Source organism: Eulemur rufifrons, chromosome 17 (genome assembly GCF_041146395.1).
Source record: "Eulemur rufifrons isolate Redbay chromosome 17, OSU_ERuf_1, whole genome shotgun sequence".
Taxonomy (NCBI): Eukaryota; Metazoa; Chordata; class Mammalia; order Primates; family Lemuridae; genus Eulemur; species Eulemur rufifrons.
In genome coordinates, this window is record NC_090999.1 from 80,324,937 (window position 1) to 80,334,956 (window position 10,020).

Genomic DNA, 10,020 nt, shown 5'->3' on the forward strand with positions numbered 1-10,020 from the left:
TAAATGAAAAACAAGAGATAGATTTCAAAAGATTGAGAACAGTTTCAAATCTTCCCAAATATTTACGAACATTTACTTTTATACTGATCTTAAAGAATGATCCTAAAGTGTGACCTTATATTTATAGAACAATCCACTACCCCCCATTTCTGAGCTGACGTTGGCTAACCCACAATGTCTAGTTTTACAGTATTTCAAGGGATCTCCAGGTTTCTCAGACCTTGTCACTCATTTTTCAAATTCTGGAGATAAATATGATAATATTCAATTTGATGTTCTAAAATTAGTGTTAGTGATGACAGACTCCAGCTCCAGTTCTGGGTCTTGCACTTGATTCCTTCAGTCCCTCAAGAGCAGATATGGGACTGTTCTTTGATGTTCTCTTTGGTTTTATAGCTGTTCAGGGGCATCTTAAGGACATGCCCATGACATTTAATAGACGCAGGGCAGACCTAGGACTTATGGCTTTGCTCCCTTTGAGTGGCGATTGCTGATTCACTAGGGAAGATGGGCAGAAGTGTGGAGAGAACAATGAATTGTCCTCAGGCCTGTGGGTAGTTGTAAGAATGTACTTGTATGAAGGCTTGGTGGTTGGCTGTTCAGGGTTGGATTCAACCTGGCTTTTGGTGCTCACCAGCCCTTCCTAGCCAGTGCCCTACCCTTATGCTCAGTGCCAGGTAGGGCAGGGTTGGTACAGGTATAAGACCTTGTGTTAGGGTTCTGCAGTCAGGTTGATACCTAAAATTAACCACCACATACAGTCTGACCTAAGGGGGAAGGGAATAGGTTTTTGATTATTAATGATCTCAGCTCTAGTTTTATGGACCATAAAGGTCTACTCTCAAAGAAAAGAAAAGACAAAAGCTTTTGAAAGAAAAAATAGAGAGGATTTGAGGGGAGGGTAGCTGTGTGGGCAAGAGGAGGGAAGGATCCCAGGGGTCCTTAAGACTGGAGGGAATAAGCCCAAGCGAACTCCTTGCATTCTCTTCCAATCTCCAGTGAGTTTAGTGTACTGATGTAAAGCAGGAAACTATAGATATTGTCTATAGCAGGGAAGCGAGCTTAAAGAGAAAGCTGATAAGGGAGAGGTGCCCAGAGTGGAGAAAAAGGCAGAAAAATGGAACCTTAGTACTCGTCTAACCCACACATGGAACTTGAAATACTTCAGCATTTTTTAATTATATAAGCTGATAAATGCACCTACTTAAGCCAATTCAAATTAGAATTTCTATATGTGGAACCGAAAGTCTTATAAACAACACAAAATAGGGGAGGGGTTGGCATTTTAGGGAAGCATAGTTTAGATTCAAGAAAAATCATAACAAGCCAAGGAGAGGTGATGAGATGTGTCATAATTTGGGGCACAAGGGCCAGGAATGGCAGGCTAAATCTGAGGATTAAAATTGTACAGCTGAACAGAAATGTGCATTCAGCACCTTCCTTGTCATATGAGGAGAAGGAGGATCAGAGATCCCTAATGAGTTTTCTTGAGTAGATTTGGGTAGTGGGGGGTTGGTAACAGAAGCCACCAGTCTGTTCCCTGGGTACCATCCTCCCTCTCACTTCTTACATGATCAGAGTGCCTGATGTCCAGACTCATCTATCTTCGGATAGCTCCTCCTCAGTGTCACACTCTTTGCATACTCAGCTAGGACAGGGCAGAGCTCAGCTTTTTCCCCAAATGTCTTTTCCTCCCTCGTGTTCTTCGTCTTCCGTTGGTCAAGATAGAAATTTGACTTTTTTTTTTTCCTGCTCATCCAAACATTCTTCTTAGGTGATCCACTCCCATAACTTCCATTAACACCTGTATCCTAATAACTCCCAAATATACAGCCTTAAACCCATTTACATTTGTACATTTTCACGAAAGTTCCCAGAAGTCTATAAACCTGAACATGTTCTAAATGCAGTAACTATCTCCCCACTTGCAAGTAGCAATTATAGCAAGTGGATCCGCTTAGCAGATATCTGGGATTCATTCTTCATACCTTCTTCTCTTTTTAACCTCTCCACTCCCATTACTCAGTTGACCAATATATTTCTTTTAAGCATTTAAAATGGTTTCCCTTTTCCCCATCCACAGCCTTTGCCTTTATTCAGGTCATCAACATTTCTTCCTAAATGAGAAATATAAACAGCTGGTCTCCTTGCCTCCAGTCTTTCAGCACTTGCAGCCTATCCCTTCCACAACTGGCAGAGATCTTCCTAAATGGACATTTTAGATAAGATTGCAGTGGCTGTGGTTACTGATTTTCTCTCCCTACCAGGCTGTTTGCTGGGTTGTTTATTTGTTTATGACTTGACTGACGTCAGTTTCCCCTGCTGTGTGTGGCCTCCAATGTTCCTGCTCAGACTTTCCCCTCATTTGTAGATTTTATCTTGGCTACCCAGTGTTTGGTAAAAGCCACTTATTGGTCAAAGGTTGTATTTAAGTTCGTGTAGCCAGTTTTTAACCTTTACTGGTGTGTGTGCTTGCTACTATACAATTCAGGGAATTTATATTGTTTTTGTGTGTTTGGCCCCACATTTAGCCTGGAGCTAGTAGCTTTAGAGACTCCCTGTCCAATTGCTCCTGAGAGAGCACAACTTGGACATGCACACAGTCTTCCAGACAGCTAGGAATGACTATGATACTATTTAAGCCTGGGTTCCTAAGAGCTGCCCTAGGTCAGAGCGACTTATTGTTTAGTTACTGTTTGGTCAGAGGTTGTGCTTAAGCGTATTGTACCAGTGAGAGTTCTTCCCCATGTGGATAGGTCTGTGTGGGGCTTGGGACTGCTTTCTAGTCTGCACCACTCTGCTGTGACTGCTCCATAGCCTTTCTGTCCACCCTGACACCTAGACCTAGACCCCCAGCAGGGCTCCCTTGGCTTTCTCTTTGCCTGCTTCTCTCTATTCAACTGGCCACACTGCGCTTTTGTTTGCATTCTGGAGCTGCCATAATTGCTCTTCATCAATATCACTATTGCTTTTGACAATGTCCTTAGGCATAGAGTTCTCTACTTTCTGTTCCAAATAAGTCATCCATGTCAGGTAGAGAAACAGAGTTTTTTAGACTTATGGCCTTCCTTTCCCCCTGGGAAAAGTCCTCTGGGAACCCAACATGGGCTGGGAGCAAGGGCCTGCTATCCTGGAGTGACACACACCCTGAGTGGGCATAGGGAAGGGGAGGGAAGCCCCCTACTCTTCTCAGTTTGCCTCTCCCTACATGGAAACTCTATTTTACAAATGAGCGGAGGTGCCGGTGATCAGGGGTCCAGCATTCTGGGTCTGTTGTGCCTGGGGTGGAGCGTCTGCCCTGCAGGTAGGCTCTGGATGGGGGAAGAGAGACCCCATTTTTTTTGATCTGGAATAGAACTGTTGCAATACGGATCTGGGGGTGAAGAAAAAATAGCAGCCTTCTCCTTTCAGGGTAAAACCACAGTCATAGACAGAAGGAACCCCCCCTCCCTTTTCCCCTATCTTCTTGGCTACACACACCAGGGGTGGATCTTTTACAATGTGGAACTGGCTGGGGGTGGGATGAAGTGAGTCTTGGCCCAAATATCACAGACTCTTACTGTTCTTACTGAGGTATAGTAGATTTTCTTAAATAAATGTTTTTCCATTTGCTATATGCCCTTATGATCTAGAACCTCTAAAAAATTAAATTATATATATTTTCAACAGTTAAACTACCTTGCTGGGAGTGGCCCCTCTGATCTCCTTACTCCATAATTCTGGATGTCCCACCCTTCATTTTTTTAACATCTCAGAGTCCTCAGAAATGAAAGTAACCCAGGTCTCTCTCAATTCCTGAGAAGCCTTGGTTGGTACCCTATAGGCACTCAATCCTTTATCAAATTAATGAACAATTAAAGGATGGGAATTGATGGTGTTATGTAAGAAGGGTTGAAGGATAGAGAAGAAAAAATGTAGGAGGCTGTTGCAACAGTTGAAAATATTGTGGTCTCTCTTTCTCTCCCTTCCTACTCTTAGCCAGAGAATTTAGGAATTTAGGCAATTGGGGAATGCTGAGTTTTCATAACCTTAAATTTCTGGTTACTAGAGGCAGAAGCTCTTCTTCTCAGGGGCCAGGATTAGAAGGATGGGAAGTGTAACTCCACTTCTGCCTCCTTCCAGCTTTTACCTCCATTCAATGTTCAAATGTCTGTCTCCCCAAGCTTTTTTTTTGTGTGTGTAGCCACAAAGACTTATTATCTCTCTGTATTCACAGCATCCCAGCCTGTGTCTTCCAGAAAGCAACAGAGTTGGAAATGAATGTAATGAAAGTAAGCAAACATGCACTCCCAAATTTGAAAATTACAGTTCTTTGGGATTACTTAGTGTCTGTGTGGGAAGACGATTAATCTCTGTCATTGCAGAGACTGAGGGAAGAAAGAATGCCAAAAGGGGCCCATTGAAGTTTACAAAAACTCCATTTCAAAAAAATACACCATTGGTCTGTACCTCCATTTAATATGATTTAGTCTTATCCCATGAATATCCTTGAGTGATACAACAGGGAAAACATGTGTGACTTATGAATCATTTTCACTAACAAGAGCCACCAAATAAATTATCATATGGCAGTCTATTATAATACAAAGCATAGTAAATCATTCATTTCCATTTTATACTAGTTCTAGATGTTGAGAGACATCTATATAGGATAATGGACCAAAGTTACTCTTGAAAAATATTCAATGTTCTTACCGCCCCCAGCTAATTTCCTCCCTTTCATTATTGCTTATGAATATTGGAGATAAAGAGTGAGTATACAAGAGCCACATGTAGAAGTTATCTTTATTTTCAGAATTAAAATGCTCATTTGCTCAGGACTGAGCCATTTCACAGTTTAGTTTTTCAGTTACTAACCTGGAAACCTGAGCCTGCTAGTAGCCCCTAAATATCTATTCTCTCTCTCTTTCTTAGCAATGGCATTTCAGATTTTTAGTTGGCCATATGGCCATCTAGAGTAAAAACTACATTTCTCAGCCTCTCTGGAGTGGGTGTGGCCATATGATTCAGTTTGGGCTAATTCAGTAGGTAAAAGTGTGGTTTCTGGGAAATGCCCTCAAAGAGAGAGAAGCATGTTCATCTATATCCCTTTCTCTTTCCTGCTGCTGGACTGACTTTCTGATGGCTAGCTTGTAAGGAGCTACCTTAGCACATGATGGAACAAAAGTTAAAGAGTCCTAAATCCCTGAAACTTTGTGGAATGGCTCTACAGCTCTGTGCTTCCCATCTCTGGGAATTTAAAATGAGAGAATAAAATTATATTTTTAAGTCAATATTGATTTGCCTTTACTTTCATGCAGCAATGGATCTAATACTAATCTAATCTATGCACAAAAAAATCAGTTTTTATTTAAAAAGTGATAATTGAGTTAAGGTTGTATTTGAAATGTACTATGCCTTTCTTTGATAAGTGTGGATAATCAAAACTCACTGTGACATCCTGCTTTAAAAAAAAAAAAACGTATTTGAGGCATAACTGAAATACAATTTACAACTGCTTTATTTATTTATTTATGAGATGGAGCCTTGCTTTGTTGTCCAGGCTGGAGTACAGTGATACGATCATATCTCACTGCAACCTTGAACTCTTGGGCTCAAGTTATCTTCCTGTCTCAGCTTCCCAAGTTGAGGGGAAAATAGGTGCACACCATCACACCTGGTTAAGTTTTAAAATTTAAAAAAAATTTTGTGGAATGACTGACTGGGCCATATGGTATGTGTATGTTTAACATTTTAAGATACTGCCAAACAGGGAGAGTGACATTAGCAAGATGGTTGAATAAGAATTTTTAGCCCTCATCCTCTCACAGAAACATTGACTGTGAAAACCACCCACAGATGAGAGTACCTTTGTGGAGAGTAGGAGTCCAGTGGGGAAGATCCAGCATCCCCTTGGAGCAAAAAATCTGAGAATAAGCACACTGAAAGGGGTAAGAAGAACAGTTCCACTTTTCCTGTGTTATCTCTTCCCCAAAGTGGCACAGCTCAGTGACAAGAGAGATTCCTCAGCCCACATTTCTCCTATGGGGGAAAGTGAGAGCACAATGAATTTCTAGCTTCCACTTCTATGAGGACACTGCACAAAAGGCCCATTTCTTTCTCACTCCATCCAGAACACTGAGGGGATTGGCATGACTGAATAGTCTGGGGGCAGCTAGGAGCAGGGAAAAAGGGGGTGCTCACAGCAACTGGAGTGACAAACTCAACGAAGAGCTGTGGTTTTTTCTAACCATCTCACAAACTCCACCAAGAGGCAAGTCCTCAATCTTTATAGGATATATCACCTGCAGACACCCCCAACTGACCCACAGGCTCCTTCAGTACTCCATATATGTACCTATCCCACTATAGCTGGTGCCCAGCAAAAATCCTCACAGACAATATGTGGAAGTCTCTGCAGATCATGCACAAGCACATGCTGATGGCTGGGTCAACTCTGCTCAATGAGAGAAGGCCTTTAATCTTGAACACTTCAGGGCACTGCCTTAGGGGAAATAAATGAGAGGCTCTAAAGACCCAGACTGGTTTTGCAGGATCAAGGGAAGGCATACAATACTAAGACTACCCAGCCTCTACCAAGAAGGAACAAGAGAAGTGGAGTGGGTGAATCCATAGAAAAGGTCTGAGAGATCTCCAGAATTTCTAATCAGGCAGACTGGTGAATGTCTTTCTCAACCAAAGCTTGTCAATAAAGAATGGAGGTGACTACTTCTTCAAATGTGAAGACAGTAATGCAAGAATTCAAGGAACATTAGAAATAAAAGAGACATAAAATCACAAAGAAACATAACAATTTTCCAGTAACCAATCCCAAAGAAATGGAGATCTAAAAATTGCCTAATAAAACACTCAAAATAATTGTTTTAAGGAAACTTACTGAGCTACAACAAAACATAGACAAACAAAATAAGGAAAACAATACATAGCAAAACAAGAATTTGACAAAGAAAAAGAAACCATAAAAAAGAACCAAACAAAAATTTTGGAGCCAAAGAATACAGTGAATGAAATGAATAATGCAATAGAGTTTCAGCAGCAGACTTGACCAAGCAGCAGAATCTCTGAACTCAAAGACAGGTCATTTGAAATTATCCAGTCAGAGGAGAAAAAGGAATGAAAAAGAATTATGAAAGCTGCTGTGGCTTGACTGTATCCCCCAAAAGCATGTGTTGGAAACTTAATCGTCAGCGCAATAGTATTGGAAGATGAGGCTTAATGGGAGGTGTTTGGATTATAAAGTTATTAGATCCACCATGTATGAATTAATGCTGATTATAAAAGGGCTTGAGGCTTCAAATTCAATTTCTTGCTCTCTCTTGCCCATATGATGCCTTCCATCATGTCATGATGCAGCAAAAGGCCCTCACAAGATATGACGCCTAGATCTTAGACTTCCCAGCCTCCAGAATAGGGAGCCAAGTAAATTTCTGCTCATTGTAAATAACTCTGTTTCAGATAGCCTGTTATGGCAACACAAAATGAACTAAGGCAAAGCCTATGGTATTTAGTAGACATCATGAAGCAAATTGATAATCTGCATCATGGAAATTCTAGAAGGAAAAGAAAGAAAAGGATAAAAATGTTATTTTAAAAAATAGTGACAGAAAACTTCCCAAATCTTGGGAGGGATATGGACATCCAGGTTCATGAGGCTCAAAGGTCCTGAAATAGGATATACTCAGAAAAGATTACATGGAGACATATTATATCAAATTTCCAAAAGTCTAAGACAATTTTGAAGGCATCCAGAGAAAAACAATCGGTCATATATAAGGGAACCTCTATAAGATTATCAGTGGATTTCTCAGCAGAAAGCTTGCAAGCCAGGACATAGTGGGTCGATATATATAAAGTGTAGAAAGAAAAAAAACTGTCAACCAAAAATACTATACCTGGCAAATCTGATCTTCAGAAATGAAGGAGAGATAAAGACTTCATCACCACTGGACCTGCCGTACAAAAAATCTTAAAGTTCTTCAAGTTGTAATAAAATAATGCTAACTAGTAACATATAAACATATGAGAGTATAAAACAAACTGCTAAAGGTAAGTATGTGGTAAAATTCAGAGCTGTCTATTTTAATTGTGGTGCAGAAATCGCTTTTATCTCTAGTACTAAAGTTAAAAGACTTTTTTTAATGAATACACAATATATAAAATAAAAAATTGTGACAACAACAACATAAAATCAGGGGGGAGAAACTAAAGCATAGAGTTTTTATATGTGGTTGAAGGTAACTTACCTTGAAATAGACTGTTATAACTATTAGGTTGATGCGAAAGTAATTGCAGTTTTGGACTGTGAATTTTAAATCATTATAACTAAGCTCAAACACATCTTTATTAATCAAAATAGGAATCATTGCAACCAACACATTTTTGCCAATGAGAAATAAGTTTGTTTATTCCTGTAGCATAAAAATCCATCCATTCTTCAGGATTTGATGAATGCTTGGAAAGCATTTTCTGCATCCTGCTGGTTGTGGAAGCATTTTCCCTGCAAAGAGTTGTCAAGATGCTTGAAAAAGTGGTGGTTGGTTGGTGAGAGGTCAGGTGAATATGGCAGATGGGGCAAAACTTCATAGCCCAAACTGTTCAACTTTTGAAGTGTTGGTTGTGCGACCTCCGGTCAGGCATTGCCATGGAGAAGAATTGGGCCCTTTCTGCTGACTGATGCAGGCTCCAGGTGTTGCAGTTCTCGGTGCATCTTATTGATTTGCTGAGCACACTTCTCAGATGTAATGGTATCGCCAGGATTCAGAAAGCTGCAGTAGATCAGACCAGCAGCAGACCAGCAAACAATGACCATGACCTTCTTTTGGTGTGAGTTTGGCTTTGGGAAGTGCTTTGGAGCTTCTTCTTGGTCCAGCCACATCACTGGTTGTCGTATACAATCCACTTTTCATTGCATGTCACAAGCCGATCAAGAAATGGTTCGTTTTTGTTGCATACAAGAAGAGAAGATGACACTTCAAAACGACAATTTTTTTGATTTTCAGTCAGCTCATGAGGCACCCACTTATTGAGCTTTTTTACTTTTCCAATTTGCTTCAGATGCCAAATGACCATAAAATGGTAGACTTTGAGTTCTTTGGCAACTTCTCATGTAGTTGTAAGAGGATCAGCTTCAATGATTGCTCTCCATTGGTCATTGTCAACTTTCGATGGCTGGCCACTGTGTGCCTTATCTTCAAGGCTCTCATTTCCTTTGCAAAACTTCTTGAACCACCACTGCACTGTGCAATCATTAGCAGTCCCTGGGCCATATGCGTTGTTGATGCTGTGAGTTGTCTCTACTGCTTTACAACCCATTTTGAACTGGTATAAGAAAATCACTCAAATTTTCTTTTTGTCTAACATCATTTCCACAGTCTAAAATACATATCAAATAAACAGCAAGTAATAATTCATTAGCAAAAAAAATAAAGTGAGAAATGCACATTAAAATGATGTATAACATAACCACATCTTTAAAGAATGTATTCCAATATCAAATGGCAAATTGCAACAATGCCAAAACTGCAATTACTTTTGCACTAACCTAATATATGCTGTTCTCTGAAAACTTCATGGTGGCCACAAAGGACAAATAATAAGTAAATACAGAAAGGAGAAAAAGAAAGATATCAAAACATACCACTACAAAAAAATCATCAAGTCCCAAAGGAAGACAGCAAGAGAGGAAGACAGAAACAATGGAAGTACAAAATAGTCAAAATAAAACAATGAGCAAAATGGCAACAGTAAGTAAATCCTTACCTAATAATAATTATTCTAAATGTAAGTGATTTAAATTCTCCAATCAGAAGAAAGAGTGGCTGAATGAATAAAAAGCAAGCTGCAACTCCATGCTGCCTACAAGAGACTCACTTTTCCTTTGAGAACACATACAGGCTGAAAGTATAGGATGGAAAAAGATATTTCATGCAGTTTGTAACCAAGAGAGAGCAGGGGCAGCTATACTTACATCAGAGGAAATAGCCCTTAAGTCAAAAACTGTCACGGAAATATAGATCATAA

The 10,020-nt window shown here is 40.0% G+C and overlaps 1 pseudogene; it reads right to left on the bottom strand.

The window, feature by feature from the left end:
• Positions 1 to 8,343: 8,343 nt before the first annotated feature.
• On the bottom strand, positions 8,344 to 9,369 carry LOC138398054 (histone-lysine N-methyltransferase SETMAR-like; annotated as a pseudogene).
• Positions 9,370 to 10,020: the final 651 nt, after the last annotated feature.